Source organism: Hordeum vulgare, chromosome 5H (assembly GCF_904849725.1).
Source record: "Hordeum vulgare subsp. vulgare chromosome 5H, MorexV3_pseudomolecules_assembly, whole genome shotgun sequence".
Taxonomy (NCBI): Eukaryota; Viridiplantae; Streptophyta; class Magnoliopsida; order Poales; family Poaceae; genus Hordeum; species Hordeum vulgare.
This window is the reverse complement of record NC_058522.1, coordinates 135,016,167-135,035,207: the sequence shown is the minus strand read 5'-3', so window position 1 is coordinate 135,035,207 and position 19,041 is coordinate 135,016,167.

Below are 19,041 nucleotides of genomic sequence, written 5' to 3'. Positions count from 1 at the left end.
GATGATATCACTTTAGCTCACATTATGACTAAACTTGAGAATATAGAGCTAAAAATGCCAAGCATGAGTAAAATAAATGAAGTAAATCGTAGGATTCAAGGGAACTTATATAGACTTGATAGCTCCATGCACAAAACTTACAAAACTTTGGAGACCCTTAAATCCCACAATATGGATCCTTCTAGGATTGATAAGATCGAGGTATTATTGAAACTTTAGGACTACTCTATCATATATCAAGACTAAAAGGTAGAAACCCCCGCAAGTAAGGAACCTAACTTCGTTCACGTACCCAAGGTTCGTCCACCCAAAATGAGTATACCTATTGCTAGGGGTGTTGAAACTATGAAGACCTTGGAAGAGATACCTCTCTTAAATAGAATTATAAATGAAATTCCAATTGGTCTTACTACCTTTGCTTTTGTTCCTAGAAGTGTTTACACTAAGCCTCTCTTTGAGAGTCCTCTGAATATTAGTTGTACTATTGAAGAGCTTTTTGATGATCTTTGTGACGGTACAATAGATACAACTTGATCTTTTGCATCATGCCTAGCTCAAAGGCATAAAAAAAGTGCTTGTTGGGAGGCAGCCCAATTTGTTTTTACTTTCTGTTTTAGTGGTCTTGATGCTTGGTACTACTGTAGCAACATAATTGTATCTTTGTTTTCAAGCTTTGTGCGAAGTTTTAGCCTCCGATTGCAAGAAAGTTCAAAAGTTGTGACATGCTGTCCAGAAACAGATTATGTCTGCTTGATGGAAATATTTGCCAAAAATCACCAGATCATCTTTTTGATCTAAATTGTTTTGACAGTATGCCCTATATAATTTTCTTTCTCGCATCTGTTCTGAGTTTTTTGATTTGAGTTGCAGAAGTGCCCCAAAAAAATTATTTACTACATGTTGTTCTGTTTTTCACAGATTCTGCCACGTTTTGCGTTTTCATCGTTTTGCAAATTTTAAGATTGCTTTTCCTTTACAAAAACCTATTGGAAATCAATTGAAATGGTAGTTTTTCATGAAAATCTTTATTGCGAGTAGGGAATACATTATTTTATTATGGGTACTAAGCACTCTAATCAGCTTATGATGAGTTTCGTATGAAGGGAGTTTTCAAGTATGCGATGGAAGATGATGAAAGAAGATCCAGGAGTGTCAAGCGCTCAAGTTTGGGGATGCCCCCATACACCCCAAGAAATATTCAAGGAGACTCAAGAATCTAAGCTTGGGGATGCCCCTGTGCATCCCCTTATCTATCAACAATCACCAGTTGGTCCATCTCCATAATATATTTTTATCACTTCATATGTTATGTGCTATGCTTGGAGCGTCCCGCTCTTTACTTTTTAGTTTGTTTTAGTTTTGTTTTCTGTTCATATCAAGTCAGAACCTAGCCTTCTTTGTTTGGGAGAGAAACACGCTCCAATCCACCCTAGAACACAACATAGGTGTTGGTGCACTAAAGACTAGGGTCCCTAGTGCCCCAGACTTGAGCACGGGCGCAAAGAGCCCCTGACGGTAGGGTATGGCGGGATCCAGATAAGATGCACCCCCAGGATTACCAAGGCCCCGGCAAGCCTGCCTTGCTGGGAAGATAACCAAGGCCACACCCGTTTAGTGGACATGATGAACGCACCAAGAACAAGACCTCGGCAAGCCTCCCTCACCGGGATGACAACCGAAGCCCCCGGCAAGCTTCCTTGCTGGGACGAAGACCCAACACCCCAGCAAGCTCCCTTGATGGGATGACGAGGCTAGGTACTGGAGGGCGACCGCCCTTGCCACAGTGCCACCGCCCCTAAGTTCCAGCGCATTCCGCGTGCGCTAGCGAGGCGTCCAGGTGTTGAAACACCTGGACACATGTCTTCACCAGGACGTTGCTGACAAGGACAAGACGTGCATTTAACGCACCTGACAGCGGTAGATGGATAAGCACCGCTCTAGGTTCACTGTAACTTCTCGTGAACCTACCACCGAGCACTATAGGTGACCCCTTTCGCCTATAAAAAGAGGCCCTTAGCTCGTTCACAAGGGGTTAGACTTTTTGGCGATTGGCCAGAAGACGGTTATCATCAGTCACTCTAACTAACAACAAAAACGCTTAATACAAACAAATGAGCAAGAAGTAGGGTTTTACGCGTAAGCGGCCCGAACCTGGGTAAAAAGCCTTGTCGGGTGCCGATCGTTAGCTCTGCTCTTGACGTTGCCTTTCCCCGCCCTATGATCAAAAGGGTTTCACGTTGATTCCCATAGGTGTCGACCTAGCATCGCTGACACCTTTGGCGCGCCAGGTAGGGGGCGGCGGAGTTGCGCGTGAATCAGAGCACGCTCGATACCGGATTCTTTGAAGTTTGGGCGCTACGCCGTGTTCCCCCGAAAACAGGGTACCGCGGCGGACGCTTTGTTCCGCTATGTCTTCCTAAGGCCTGCACGAGCGCGTTGCTACACGCGTGCGTGGGGGAGGAAGGCGGAGACTCCAAGGGAAGCGTCGTCGGGCCAATGCATCCCTCGGGGCCGACACGCACCTGTCGAGGGCGTGCACGGGCGCTTCACATAGGCCTCGGCGCATACTCTGGCGGACGCAGCTCCGCAGAGCGATGCAGAGTCGTTGAGGATGCACCACACGGTCCCGACGCACCGACGCGCACTCCAGAGCGAGTCTTGCGCCCCTGAGAGCGTCGCATCATCGCCCAAGGACGCGCTCGGGGCCTCCGCAAGCACGGCCTAGCAAGATAAAAACAAAGGGGTTACACCCTAGCCGGCCTTTTCTCCAAGTGACAGTCACGGACCGTTGGCTAGAAGTCGTTGCCGGAGAAAGGGCCGCCAGGAGCGGTGATTTCCTGCTTGCCGAGGGCTCCGACGCCCCGGCAAAATATTCAAGCGCCTCGCAACCACGGCGTGGACTGATAAGTTTTTAAGCTTTAGATTCAGATGTGAAATAGATAGATTCTCTGTTTTTTTCCTTTGAAAGTTTCCAATCTTTGTGTGTGGAGTCTGCGCGTACTGCGACTTTCGCAAAGTTCAGTGCACCTTGTCTTTGTTTTGAACTCGTTCAAACAATATGAATGGCCACATAGCGTCTTCATATAGTTGCGAACCTGATCAATACAGCAAGCAGCTACGCACCTGATTTTGTCTCAAGCTGCGCTTGGCGATTTCCATGGTTGAGCTGAGCGCGGCAAGGAGCCTTGCCGGTAGTTGCCGGCAAGCTCCTACATTATGCAAAGGTGAATCATACAAAGAACGGAATCGGAAAAAGGGAAAACAGTCCTTTCATTCATTCGAATGGATAAATTTGACTTCACTTACAAAGTGTGGTTATCCTAACCTAAAGACCCTATCTTTTGACGACGACCGACCTACGCGAAGGAGTGAAGTTAATGAAGACAAAAAGGCGAGGCTTGCAGCACGGCCAGGACTGCCCCCTAGGGCCAGCACTGTGCCGACGAGAACGGGACCGCCCCCGACGAGCACCACCGAGCCCCCCTCTAGCCGAGGGGCAGAGGGAAGAACACAGAAAGGGGCGAACGATCCAGAGTCCACGGGCGCGCCTCCTCCTGGGGCCAGGGAGCCAATACCCGCCACGGTGAGGTGGCCCAAGAAGAGGACCTGGAGAAGTGAGAGCTGGCGAAGGTGCCTCCTCCCCGAACACGAGGCACCGACGGCAGCTCCGGCAAGGCACCCTCGCTAGGCGGGGGCGAGCCGTGAACTAGCCGTGGTGGTGCGGTCTACGCCCGGTTGGGGCCCGGGGAGTCGACCTCCAACTTGACACCCCGTGGCCCTAACCTCATGTCTACTACGCAACCTTCTCCTTGTAGACGTTGTTGGGCCTCCAAGTGCAGAGGTTTGTAGGACATTAGCAATTTTCCCTCAAGTGGGTGACCTAAGGTTTATCAATCTATGGGAGGCGTAGTATGAAGATGGTCTCTCTCAAGCAACCCTGCAACCAAATAACAAAGAATCTCTTGTGTCCCCAACACACCCAATAGAATGGTAAATTGTATAGGTGCACTAGTTCGGCGAAGAGATGGTGATACAAGTGCAATATGGATGGTAGATATAGCTTTTTGTAATCTGAAATTACAAAAACAGCAAGGTAACTAAAAGTAAAAGCGAGCATGAACGGTATTGCAATGCGTGGAAACAAGGCCTAGGGTTCATACTTTCACTAGTGAAGTTCTCTCAACAATGATTACATAATTGGATCATATAACTAGCCCTCAACATGCAACAAAGAGTCACTCCAAAGTCACTAATAGCGGAGAACAAACAAAGAGATTATTGTCGGGTATGAAACCACCACAAAGTTATTCTTTCTGATCGATCTATTCAAGAGTCAGTAGTAAAATAACACGAAGCTATTCTTTATGTTCAATCTATCCTAGAGTTCGTTCTAGAATAACACCTTAAGACACATATCAATCAAGACCCTAATGTCACCTAGATACTCCATTCACTACTGGAATCAGAGATTTTGCCGTCTGCTGCTTCTTTGCCGTCTGCTGGCTGATGGCAAAGAGCCTCTTTGCCATCAGCTACCAGAAACCAGACGGCAAAGAGAAGGCTGATGGCAAAGGTACTATTTGCCATCAGCCAGCTCTTTGCCGTCTGCCAGCTGACGGCAAAGCATACGCAGGCAGACGGCAAAGAACCCCCAGCTCTTTGCCGTCTGCCAGGTGACGGCAAAGAATATGCAGGCAGACGGCAAAGAACCCACCCCACACTGCCCTCTTATCCATAACGGTCCACCTCTTTGCCGTCAGCCTATTTCCACTTTGCCGTCGGGGGCGGACGGCAAAGAGGAAACTAGACCTAACATCGTCAACCAGCCCCTCTCTCTCCCCCATAACGGTTCACCAGCCCCTCTCTCTCCCTGCGCCGTCGCCTGAGCTCGTCCTCCCTCCTCCCTCATCCCCGCGACCCGCCGCCGGAGCTCGCCCCTCCTCCTCCCTGCGACCCCCTCCTCCCTCCTCCCCGCGACCCGCCGCCGGAGCTCTCCCCGCGCCGTCGCCGGAGCTCGCCCCTCCTCCTCCCTGCGACCCCCTGCTCCCTCCTCCCCGCTACCCGCCGCCGGAGCTCGCCCCTCCTCCTCCCTACGACCCCCTCCTCCCTCCTCCCCGCGACCCGCCGCCGGAGCTCTCCCCGCGACCCGCCGCCGAAGCTCTCCCCGCGCCGTCGCCAGAGCTCGCCCCTCCTCCTCCCTGCGACCCCCTGCTCCCCCACTCCCCCTCCTCTCGGTGCCCCTGCTCCATCACTCCCCCTCCCTCTCCGTGCCCCTGCTCCACCACTCCCCCCTCCTCTCCGTGCCCCTGCACCACCACTCCCCCTCCTCTCCGTGCCCCTGCTCCGCCGTGCCCCTGCTCCACCGTGCCCCTGCTCCACCACTCCCCCCTCCTCTCCTGCCCCTGCTAAACCGTGCCCCTGCTCCACCTCGTCGCTGACGTCTCCCCTAGCCCCTTGTAAGTCCTCCGATCCTCCTTTTCTCTCTTTGCCTCTTTGCTAAGTGTAATTTAGTTAAGTTAAGTTACTTAGGTTAATTTAGTTAGGTTATTGTTATTAGGTTCTTGTTGCTATTAGGTTCTTACTTTAAGTTGTTTTAGGTTAATTTAGTTAAGTTACTTAGGTTAATTCATTTAGGTTAATTTTTATTAGGTTCTGAGGTTAAGTTACTTAGGTTAGTTGTTAGGTTAGTAGTTGCCCGTGTAGAGCCCTCCGGTCGCTGTCTATGCTTGCACTAGCCACAACGTTGGGGAACGTCGGTGAGCTTGTCACGCACCTGCCATGGCTACGATGCCATCGAGCTCACGTGCTGCAACAACGATGCTGCTTCAACCACCCCCATGCAGGTCGGTGCAGAAATAGGCAAAATGAAAAGAAAGAAGAAGAAGAGATGAAGAAGAAGAGAAGAAGAAGGAGGAGGAGGAGGAGGAGGAGGAGAAGGCCCCTGGCCTTCTCCTCCTCCTCCTCCTCCTCCTCCTCCTCCTCCTTCTTGATTTCTTCTTCTTCTCCTCTTCCTCCTCTTTCTTCTTCTTCTCCTCCTCTTTCTTCTTCTTCTTCTACCATAATAAGCTCAAAATGAAAAGAAAGAAGAAGAAGAGATGAAGAAGAAGAGAAGAAGGAGAAGGAGGAGGAGGAGGAGGAGGAGGAGGAGGAGGCCAAGGACCTTCTCCTCCTTCTCCTCCTCCTCCTCCTTCTTCATTTCTTCTTCTTCTCCTCCTCCTCCTCCTCTTTCTTCTCCTCTTTCATATAATCCTTGCTTTAATTAACCCAACAATGACATAGTTAGCCCATTTAGCTCCAAAATACCATAATAAGCTCAAAATGGCATAAGAACCTTGGTTAGCTCATGAATATTATATACTTAGCTTGTTTTCCTCTAAAATGACATAATTGGAATATTTAGCTCAAAAAGGACATAATTAGGTAATTTAGCTCCAACAAGAGGAGAAGAGGAGAAGAAATAGGCAAAATGAAAAGAAAGAAGAAGAAGAGATGAAGAAGAAGAGAAGAAGAAGGAGGAGGAGGAGGAGGAGGAGGAGGAGGAGAAGGCCCCTGGCCTTCTCCTCCTCCTCCTCCTCCTCCTCCTTCTTGATTTCTTCTTCTTCTCCTCTTCCTCCTCTTTCTTCTTCTTCTCCTCCTCTTTCTTCTTCTTCTTCTACCATAATAAGCTCAAAATGAAAAGAAAGAAGAAGAAGAGATGAAGAAGAAGAGAAGAAGGAGGAGGAGGAGGAGGAGGAGGAGGAGGGAGGAGGAGGAGGAGGAGGAGGAGGAGGAGAAGGCCAAGGACCTTCTATCCTTCTCCTCCTCCTCCTTCTCCTCCTCCTCCTCCTCCTCCTCCTCCTCCTCCTCCTTCTTCTTGATTTCTTCTTCTTCTCCTCTTCCTCCTCTTTCTTCTTCTTCTCCTCCTCTTTCTTCTTCTTCTTCTACCATAATAAGCTCAAAATGAAAAGAAAGAAGGAGAAGGAGAAGAAGAAGGAGGAGGAGGAGAAGAAGAAGAAGGAGGAGGAGAAGAAGAGAAGAAGGAGAAGGAAGGAGGAGAAGAAGAAGGAGAAGGAGAAGGAGCCCTCCTTCTTCTCCTTCTTCTTCTCTCCTTCTTCTCCTCCTTCTTCTCCTTCTTCTTCTCTTCTTTTTTCTTCTTCTCCTCCTCCTTCTCCTTCTCCTTCCCCTTCCCCTCCTCCTCCTCCTCCTTCTTGTTTTTCTTCTCCTTGTTCTCTTATTGCTTCTTCTCTTTCTTCTTCAATTTAGCTTATTTGTCATATATATGTTGTTGTTCTTCTTCTACTTACTTTCTTATTCCCATTTTGCAGATTGGATGTACTACATGCATGGAAGCTGGCGTTGGAGTGCTTTAGTTTCCTTTTTTATTTGAGTTGATGAACAATGTGTTGGTTCTTTGTATGTGTTGATGTACAATGTGTTGATGAACAATATATGTGGAACTATATGTATATATATATGGATGAAACTTTGTATATGTTGGTTCTTTCGATATATGGATGTCCATTGATGAACAAATGACATTGGTGAACTTTATATGTATATCATATATGTGTTGTGAACTATATATCATATATGTGCTATGAATTATATATATTATTGCTATGAAATAACATAAAATAAACAAAAAAGTGACAATATGGGCTCTTTGCCGTCTGCCAGCTGATGGCAAAGGCCTTTGCCATCAGTCAGCAGACGGCAAAGGTGCCACATGGCACCCAGTTGTGCTTCCTGGGCAGTAGCAGCTGGCCATATAGGCTCTTTGCCGTCTGCCTGCAGGGGGGGGGGGGGGCAGACGGCAAAGAAGAGAGCACAGATCAGGGGCAGGAGTGGAGAGAGGGGGAGGGGAGGACAAGGCAGACGGCAAAGATGTTCAACAGGGAAGACGGCAAAGACTGACCAGCAGGCTGACGACAAAGAAGAGGGCATAGGGCAGGAGCAGGAGTGGAGAGAGGGGGAGGGGAGGACACGGCAGACGGCAAAGATGTTCAACAGGGCAGACGGCAAAGACTGACCAGCAGGCAGACGGCAAAGAGCCTCCGTTAACCCCTAACGGAGGCAACGCCTCTCGGCTGCCGTCTCAAGCTCTTTGCCGACTGCTCCTCAGGAAAGCAGACGGCAAAGACCTTTGCCGTCCGCTTTGGGGGGCTGACGGCAAAGAATGTCCTATGCCGTCGTAGGCTGACGCAGAAAATTTGCCGACAGGTGGCAGACGGCAAAGGTCTTTGCCGTCCGGGATAGTGGCTTTGCCGTCTGTGATGGCAGACGGCAAAGAAGCTGATTCCTGTAGTGATTGTCACCTCAAGTATCCGTGGGCATGATTATACGATATGCATCACACAATCTCAGAATCATCTATTCAACCAATACATAGAACTTCAAAGAGTGCCCCAAAGTTTCTACCGGAGAGCCAAAACGTGTGCCAACCCATATGCATAGGTTCCCGATGTCACAAAACCCGCAAGTTGATCACCAAAACATACATCAAGTACTCACATGAATATCCCATTGTCACCACAGATAGACACATGCAAGACATACATCAAGTGTTCTTAAAGACTTAATCTGATAAGATAACTTCAAAGGGCAAACTCAATTCATTACAAGAAGGGAGAGGGTGAAGAACATCATAGGATCCAAATATAGTAGCAAAGCCCGCGGTACATCGAGATCATGACATCTCAAGAACACGAGAGAGAGAGATCAAACACATATCTACTGGTACATACCTCAGTCCCGAGGGAGAACAACTCCCTCCTCCTCATGGAGATCGCCGGGATGATGAAGATGGCCACCGGAGATGGATTCCCCCTCCGACAGGGTGCCGGAACGGGCTCCCGATTGGTTTTTGGTGGCTACAGAGACTTGCGGCGGTGGAACTCCCGATTTTGGTTTCTTTTGGGGGGTTTCTGTATTTATAGGAATTTATGGTGGTGGAATTATCACGTTGGGCCCACGAGGAGGTCACAAGCCCGCTAGGCCCGGCCTAGGGGGGCCGGGCCTCCTGGGCTTGTGACACCCTCGTGGATCTTCTGGCCTTCTTCCAAAGCTTCGGGGGTCTCTTTTGGTCCAAAAAAATCATCGCGAAAGTTTTATTCCATTTGGACTCCGTTTGATATTCTTCTCTGAAAAAGGTCAAAAACACGGAAAAAACAGAAACTGGCACTTGGAACTAAGTTAATAGGTTAGTCCCAAAAAGATATAAAATAGCATATTCATGCATATAAAACATCCAAAGTTGAAAAGATAATAGCATGGAACCATCAAAAATTATAGATAGGTTGGAAACGTATCAAGCATCCCCAAGCTTAACTCCTGCTCGTCCTCGAGTAGGGAAGTGATAAAGACCGAATTTTTGATGTGGAATGCTACCTAACATATTTGTCCTTTGTAACTTCTTTCTTGTGGCATGAAAGTTCAGATCCGTAATATTCGAAACCATAGTTTACTATTGACATGAAAACAATAATACTTCAAGCAAACTAGCAAAGTAATCATGAACTTTTAAAATAACAAGGCCAAAGAAAGTTATCCCTACAAAATCATATAGTCTGGCTATGCTCCATCATCCACACACAACGAATTTAAATCATGCACAACCCCGGTATTGGCCAAGTAATTGTTTTCACACTCTTACTTTCTCAAAAAATTTCAACTCTCACGCAATACATGAGCGTGAGCCATGGATATAACACTATAGGTGGAATAGAGTGTGGTGTAGGTTGTGAGACTAAAAGGAGGAGATGGTCACATCGACTCGGCGCATCAACGGGCTATGGAGATGCCCATCAATAGATATCAACGTGAATGAGTAGGGATTACTATGCAACGGATGCACTTAGAGCTATAAGTGTGTGAAAGCTCAAAAGGAGAACTAGTGGGTGTGCACCCAACTTGCTTGCTCACGAAGACCTAGGGTAATTTTGAGGAAGCCCATCATTGGAATATACAAGCCAAGTTATATAATGAAAATTCCCACTAGTATATTGAAGTGTCAAAACAAGAGACTCTCTATCATGAAGAACATTGTGCTATTTTGAAGCACAAGTGTGGAAAAAGATAGTAGCTTTGCCCCTTCTCTCTTTTTCTCTCTCTTTATTTTATTCTATTTTGTTTGGGCTCTTTGGCTCTTTTCAAATTTTTTTGTGGGCATCTTTGGCCTCTTTTTTTCTCACATGGGACAATGCTCTAATAATGATGATCATCACACTTTTATTTACTCACAACTCAATACTTAGAACAATGATGACTCTATAGGAAATGCCTCCGGCAGTGTACCGAGATGTGCAACGATCTAGCTTAGCGTATGGCGTTGAAACATCTCGCTAGTGTTACATCCCTGAATCCCTAATAGAGTATAGCAAGGTTGTGCTCATGTCTTCTTCATTGCATCCAAGTAAATGAAATGAAATAAAAAGCAAAGCAAAGAAAACAAAAGCAAACCCTAGCAACTCTATATTCAAAAGCAATTCAAATTGGGTGGCAAATTAAAGAATCCAAACTGGCCATTAGAAAAGTTCATCTTTTCTGATAAATGTTGAAAACAAAATATCAGGGGTGAAACATATTTTCAAAATGCTTTTGGCATTTTATTTTAAATTTAAAAGCTACTGAAATCAACTATATAATTGATTTCAAATAATACAAAGTTTTCAAAAATGTTGAAACTTTTATATATGTTTGGAAATATTCAAAATAACAGCCGAGCATGTTTCAAACAATTTTAGGAATAGTTTGGAGCCAAAAAAAAACCAAAACTAAATAATAAATTATAAAACAGAAACTGGAAAAGGAAGAAAATAGGAAATACCTTACCTATGGCTCACCTGGCCCAGGCCCAGCTCCTCCCCTTCTGTCGTCTTCCTCCTTCGCCAGTCGGAGCAGGGGATGGCCACCCCTTCTACCGGCGCGCCCACGCACCTATGTGCGTGCCTCGCTCGCCCGGATGAGCTGGAGAGGGAGGATAAGCCTCCCCGGGCTCGTTCCCATCCTATCCCCCTCCTCACTCGCCCCTGCGTCTCTCCCTCTCTCGGCTGCCATTGCTGCGAGCTCGAGCTCGAGCTAGCCATCACTCCGGTCGTCCTCCCTCGCCTCTGATTGCGCAGTTCGCTCCGCCTCGTCGAGCTAGTCGTCCGTGCCAAAGGAGAAGAGCCCCCGAGTCCTGTATCGCCCTCGTCACCGTCGTCTTCCACCTTCGGCCGCCGACAAGCCACCGTCGATTCGTCGGATCCAGTGCCTCCCCGAGTAGCCTGAGCCTCGCCTCGTCACCGCAGTGAGCTCGGGAGTGTTTCCGCCCGTCTTCCCCTCTCTTTCCCGAGCTTTAGGCACAGTTTCACGAGAGCCCGACGAAGACCGCTGCTGTAGCTCGTCGTCGGTGACCCTATGGTGACCGGTTGGTCCACCCGAGGCCTGCAACAGCTCCAGCTCATCATGTAGATGCTCTAGGAGCCCAACCCAGTGCGTTTTGCCCCTCTTTTCGATGACCTCGACGATCGCCGAGCTTCGGCCGCCGCCAAGCTCGTCGCCGGTGTCGATTCCGGCCACCCCAGCCCCTGGGGTTTGCTCCATCGTGCGCGCCATCGAGTGGCCGGTCTCCCAGTGCCTTCTGTCGCTCGATTGGTCATCGGAGATGCGTTTCCGACGCTCTCCGCCATCCCTGGTGCTGCCGGAGGCTCACCACTGGCGAGATCGACCTCGTCGCCGATGGGTTCAACCCTCCTGGGCCTATGACAGGTGGGGCCATCCCCAGACTAATTAGGTTTAGTTAAAATAAAAATAAAAGTTTTATTAAAAGTTAAATAGCCACTCACATGTGGGTCCAGCTCTGTTAAATAGCTAATTAAGTTTAAACGTAATTTAAAACTGGCCAGAGTCACTAACCAGTGGGTCCCACTGGTCAGGTTTGACTTTCAACGGCCAGCTGACGTGTTGATGTCATGCTGATGCAATAAATCTAATTCTGGTTTTAAAATAATTCCAGAATAATTGCAAAACTTTGGAAATTTATAGAAATTTGAATATAACTCCTAATCAGACAAATAATATATGCAAATTGATTAGAAAAATTGAATGAACACAATGGATCTACTTTCATGTATGAAAAAAAGTTATGAAATAGCATCATGTCAAATCAATTGAATGGTTAAGATAAATATGTCATTTCGAATGATATTTGAATTTGGATTTCAAACCAGATGCACGCTAAGGTTTCACCAACCACATTGAATCATATCACCCCTCACTTCATGCCATGTTCATGAATCATGATTGTTATTAATTGTATGTTGTTATTCGGTAGGCCCCGCCCCTCTGGATAGGACTGATTATCTGACCAACAGATATCACCCCTCTGCTGAGCAACAAAGCAAGCAACAATTTTGATCATCCCGATAAATCCCATGTTCTCGTTCCTGCTCTTATTTATTGCATTAGGTCAAAATGCTACAAATGCTTTTACGACGTTAGTTGAACCCATTCCTTTGCATGACCTGTCTTTGTCACAGTAATTAGCTAAACCTTGCAACCTATCATACCTGGTAGATGCCTGAGCCATGATGTGTCTTATCCTGCTATGCATTCTATACTTAGAGTTGTGTCTGGTCTGTCATCTGGCTGATGAACAGGATCATGAGAATGTGTTTAGTTAATAAGGTTGTGTGTTGAACCTGGTTTGGTAAAGGTATCGGTGAAAGGCTATGTAGGAGTACATGGCGGGTTGTTTCATTGGAACCGTCCTTAGGAACTAAGTTCCATGTTTGTAATCCAAGACGAGATACCACCACATGTTGGGCCCTGAAATATGACCTCGCTCGACTTATTAATCGCCTAGTACTCGGTCGAGGAGTTGCAAGTAGTTTCTAGTGTTTATAGTCATGCTGGAGGCCGTGCATAGTGATGACCTTATAGGTGGGCTATGATGCGGATGGCAGTGGCACGGTGTACCAAGTGGCACCCGGATGGTGGGCTTGGGAACCATGCGCGGATCATTTGGGGTCGTGGCGGAAACCTCGGCCGGACTTCCATCCGCATTACCCTCAGATAGGTGATAAACCTGGACTAGGTATTAGCGTGCTTAACGGTCGTGGCCGACTCCCTCGCTGGGCTTCTGCTTGAAGGTTGCCGAGGTGCATGACATGCACATAGCGATAAGTGGCAAGAGCGTGTGTGAAGAAGTGCACCCCTGCAGGGTTATGATCTATTCAAATAGCTGCGTCCGCGGATATGGACTACTTGGAAACATATGTTGTTCATAGACAACTATAATGGCTACTCATAAAAGTATCAATATAAGTGTGAGTGTCGTGGATGGCATTTCCATAGGGAGACGGAATGATTCCATGATGGTGTATTGTTGTGGAGTTAGTGGACTCGTGTGCGGGAAATCAAAGTTGTTAAAACTATTCTAAAACGTAGTTTTGTCTAGCCAAGAGTCAAAGCTTGCTTTCTGCTTGGAACACCACAACCCCTTGTTGATACATTTGCATGAGTAGATAGATTTGTTCTAAAGTCTTGCTGAGTACTTTTGTACTCACGTTTTCTTAATAAATTGTTGAAGAGGATGTTAATGACCCTAATGGTGGGTTCTATCTAGACGTTGACGACGACGAGTAGCTGGTGTCCCAGCTACGATCTGGCCCTAGGTTGGGTCTGTAGATAGTAAGGCCATGTGCCTTTTACCTTTCCATCTATCTGTACTCAGACAGTTTTAATCTTCTGTTGGCTTGTAAGACTTGTTTAAATGACTTGTGATGATGGGTCGTGAGACCCCTATCTGTGTAATATTATGTGTGAGGCTCTTCCGAGCCTTCTAAATAAAGTTTGTATGTTTATGGTTATGTTTTGATGCCATCAAAGTATCTATGCATATCGGGTATGCCATGCGTACGTGTGTTGTACTTGATATGCATGGGGTTCGAACACCTAGTAGTATGCCTTGGTAGCACTCCTTATGGGGAAATGCCCCTTTGTGTTTCCACCTAGCCATGGTAGTTCGCTACTGCTCCAGACACATTGGTTGACCGGCATGTGTCCTTCTTAGCTGTTGTGTCTGTCCCTTTAGGGAAATGTCACGCGGTGTAATGGAGTCCTTGTAGCTTGCTAAGACTCGTCTACACTCGCTGACGACCTGTAACATCCCAAAATTATAAATTTTGGAATGTTAATATAATTATTAGATTGATTGTTTGTTGGCTGCCTGAGTGATTGAAACTTGTGTGGAACTTGAAACTTTTCAAAAACTTTTGAATGAGAGGGAATAAAATGACTTTCCCCTTCTCCGGTGAATTCAAATTCAATCTTTTAAAAGCAAAGAGAGAAGATGACATGACTTCTTCAACTATAAAGAATTTGAACGGAGATATTTGCATTGAATTCTTTTGCATTTCCATTCGTTTTCTTCGTGCAAGAAATGCCGGGAAATACATTCTAAAGAGCGGAGGAACATGACCCTCAAATACCCGGGCATTTTGAATGTTATTTGCACCCTAAAACTTAGAGGGGCATTTGAAAATTATTTGCAAAAGAAAATAAACCTTTTAGGCAATTTTGTGAAAATAATTTTTTCTGAAGTTTTTATTTTGCCGTGGAAAAATGCCCATCATCTATATTTTATTTTTCTGATAATTTCAGTATATAAAAACTCTTTATTCCGAATTGATTTGATTTCCTTTTTAACGTTTTAGTTTCCTAGTTTTGAAAATAGGAATAGAATCACTTTTATTAGGAAATAGGAGCTGGCCCATTAAGCACTTTCCTTTTCTCTGGCCCAGGAAGATCATCTTCTTCATCTATCTCTTCTCCACATGACAGAACCTTTCCTTCCATGGAGAGGAGAACCCCCACCTCCGGGATTCGCGAAGCTCATTCTTTCCCGGCGCGTCCCGTCGCCTCTATAAGAAGCCCCACGTCCTCCTCGTTCCATTCCCGTTGAAACCGCCGCCTCTCCTCGCCTCTAGCTCGCGCACCCCTCGCCGGAGTTGTCACCGGAGAACACCAGAGAACTCCTCCACCAGCAGTTTTTCCACCACCTCGCTGCACCTCCTCCACCTCCACCCTTCGGCCACCTCCCCCACCACTTCGGCCTCACCACTCCACCCCCTCCACCGCCCCTGCTGCCCGTTCTCCACCTCCCCATCGCCATTGCCACGAGCAGCAGAAAACCAGCAGTTTTTTCCATCCCTCCACCTCGCCCCCTACAGCCCCCCCTCCACCTCGCACCCCTCCCCTCCCAGGAGCACCCCCACCTTCGGCCCCCCTTCCCCACCCCTCGCCGGCCCCTCCCCCTTCCCCACCGGAGCCCCCCTCCACCTCGGCCAGCAGCCAGCCACGGGAGCAGCTCTCCCAGCGAGGTAACCTCTCCTCCCTTCCTTCTTTTCTTACTTGTTTTGTTTTGTTTTAGTTTTAGCCCTTAGATCCTATTTAGATGGTGTAGATTAGATCTTAGGATACCTTTTCGGTTTAGAGTAGAAAACCAGCGGTTTTAATTCACTTATACTTTTAGCCAGCAGTTTCTGGTTAGCCTCGGCCGTTTGCTCAAAACTTTCCAACAAACAACACCCGTAGCCTATAGCAACATGCCATGTGTACCCCCTATTTGTAGATAGTTAGCTTCAGTTTTTTCTGTCTAAATTACAAAAACAGAAAGTTTCAATCTTGTTTTGGCCACAACTTATGATCCCGAAGTCCAATGATATTGATTCTTTTTCCAGTAGCTCACAAATTTCCTGTAGTTTTGAAAACATATAATTTGTCTATGTTTGAAATTTTCAAACATAAGTTAGATCTGATTTAGTTTAAACCTTGTTTTTCCTATTCCAGGAGTTTAAAAATAGCTTTTAATTTGATTCCTTTCGGTACTGATCACTAGTGATCTTATTTATAAGTGGTAAAACTTTCTGATTTGTTTGAGTATTTTAGCTCACTGTTTCATGTGAAACAATTTCTGTTTCACCTCGTTTAGGATTTCGGCTAATTCCTTTTCTAGCTTTTTTTTTAATATTTTATTTATTATTTCATAAATATTGCGCTTTGTTTCTGTTAGATAAACAGTAGTTTGGCAACAAGTTTTTATTTTATTTCTTATATGTTATCATGAAATCAATTCTAGTTCTCTAATAACTTGCAATTGCTTCTCCATCGTTTCAAATCCCATTTGGGAATACTTTCAAAAGGTTTTGTGAAAAATACTTTATTTTATCTTAGATAGAGTTATATCTTAGTTCCTTGTTATTATTTTCTGTTGGACAAAAATCATTTAGTGTTTGACGTAGTAGAAGACTCCCTAGTCTTATTTGAAGTTTCCTTCGGATTCTCATTCGCTCTCTCTTTTGTTTTGATTGCTAGAATGATTACTAGTATGAGTGCTTACGTGAATGATATGTTTGTTATATAGATTTCATCAGAGAGTGACGAGTAGTCTATCAAGTTATTTTCTCGAGAAATTCTTCTTCGTCAACATCACCAGGCAAGTCACTTTGATCATACTATCACCTATGTTTTATGCATCGTAGTTCTACCATCCTATGCCCAATTGCATGCTGAGTAGGTACTTGAAATTATAGTATAGTTTGTAGTGTCATGTGGTAGGCACCCAACAACCCCGATACTTGGCCCCGGGACGACAAATTTCATATTGCTATGCTTGAGTAGACGGGATTTCGGTTGAGTGCATAACACAAGCGATGCGAGGTTGATTAATAATCAAGACCGGTTAAGACAAGATTTTCAAGACCTCGGACGCAAATGCAACTCTGGGTGAAGGACGGTTGATCGGCTCCCTGGAGAACCCAGTGGATGACCCGGGATGCTGGAGAGGCCATGACATCCTGCGGAAAGGTTCACCCAGGCTCAAAGAGACGGACGAATATTTTCAAGACCCAAGGCTTACCTGCACAGCCACAAGTCATTACGGGCTCTGGCTTGGTTGGACAACGCGGCGACTCTGGACAGGCGGTGCTAGCAGATGTAGAAGAACGGTAGGAATGGATGGGCACCGACAAGGATTCACAGGGACCCGTTGAAAGACCATCTTTTGATCATCCGGTCTTCAAACACCCTGAAGTGCGAGAACATACTCGGAGGCGATCGAATCTTGTGGGGAACGTGTGCAAAACTCTGTAGAGTACTCAAACCTAATCGATTAGCCGTGTCCACGGTCATGGACAACTTGAGCCAAAGGAACTGAAGTTATCTGGATTTCTCAACACCATTAAATATTTTGATGAGGGTAATTATTGACAACTCGGGTACGAGAACTGGTTGGCGGAACCATCTCGTTAACAACCAACAACGTAGTAACATTTTCCTTTTAGCCCTCTCTTGATGTAGGAGAAAACTTGCTTTTCGCTAAAAAAACTTATAGCCCCACCTGCCATATATGCATATAGTATAGATGATTACTTTTCACCCCTCCCTTATGTGACTTGCCGGCATATTCAATATGCTGACCTACACGGCTGCAACGTCTTATGTTGCAGATATTTTTCTTCGACGAGTAAGAGTACGATTCAGGGTTACGGTCTACACTCAACTTGTCGTTGGTGTTTATTGGGACTCCACTCCCTTGACTGCTTCCGCTGAGATATTTAAGGTATATATCAGTTTTACGCTATTTACATGTGATTGCACTTTGATATATACATTGATGTATTGTGTGTGCCAGCATACTGATCCAGGGATGGCACAGAAACACAGAGGCTTGACTCGTTTTGAGTCGGGTCGCTACAGAAATGGTATTCAGAGCACATGTTGACTGTAGGACGTGACCCTAGAAACTGGAAATTTCTTAGGAAAGGATATCTCAAAATTTCTATTTTTCAAGAACACCTTTTACTTCCCATCTCTTCTGATTTTCATCAAATGTTCTCTCTCACCTCCAATAGTTATGAAATCCCCTTACCCCTTTGACCACATGAAGGATCAACTGAGTCCCACTTCATAGTAAAGAGGATTTCATCATGCATTTGAAGAATTGAAGCTGCACCAATTGAAGACTCTCAAGACCCGAAGAATTCAAAGACCCTGAAGTGTCCGAATATTTATATGACCATTAGAAGTCCAAACCCCTGTTATATACCCACGTTAGTTACGATGATTTGTGAGCCGTCATTGGTGTGTGTTTTCCGACGTCCACAAATAAAACCCGTTCTCAAAAATATTGTGTGTATTATGTGTATCTCCCTCCCTCTCTTACCCGTCTCATCCCCAAAACCTCAACCCTACCAGATGGAGTATGAAGCTGGACTTGTAGTCTCTGGACCAATGACCCAGCTGGAAGCTGATATATGGATTCAAAACATGGAGAACCACTTCGGGAGCAACTTGATCTCAAGGAAATATGAAGTGGCACACGCTCTTCAGTACTTTACCCAAGGCGCTGCTATCTGGTGGAAAATACATCATGCCATACAAGGATTTAGTGGAGCAGAAACTTGGGACGAATTCAAGAAGACTATGTTAAGATCCCGTCTTATTCAGAAGTGCTATGATAATCCGAAGAAGAAGACTTGTGTATGCAAGATCTGTGGAGAAATAGGACACACCCAGGAGGAACACAAGGATGGATACACTCATTGTGAAGAAAATCACCCAGCTGAGGAATGCCCAACTAGTCAGGTGACTTGTTTCTTGTGTGAAGGAACCACCCACTACCCAACGGAGTGTCACATTTACCCCAAGTATGCCTGAAACCCATAGACCCCGGGACTAACAAGGACCAAGTACTATATTTTTGGAGAAGGAAACATGGATCAGCAAATGTTTTCTTCGGAGCATACGAAAACCTGAGAGTTGTGAAGATACAATAGATGTTTCGTTCAGCTTGCAGAACCAATGGATTATCCGAACTTCGTTCGTGGACAAGAGAAATTCTGCAACGCTTGTGAGGATGCCCAAGTGTTAGAATGCGAGATTCGCTAAACCTTATACAGAGAAATGATTTGGGTGCGGAATGGATTGATCACCATGACGACTTACTGTTATTATTTATCTTGCTATTCGGAATGGTAAATCTGAGAGACTTACCCACATAGAGAGACGACGTTCTTTGAA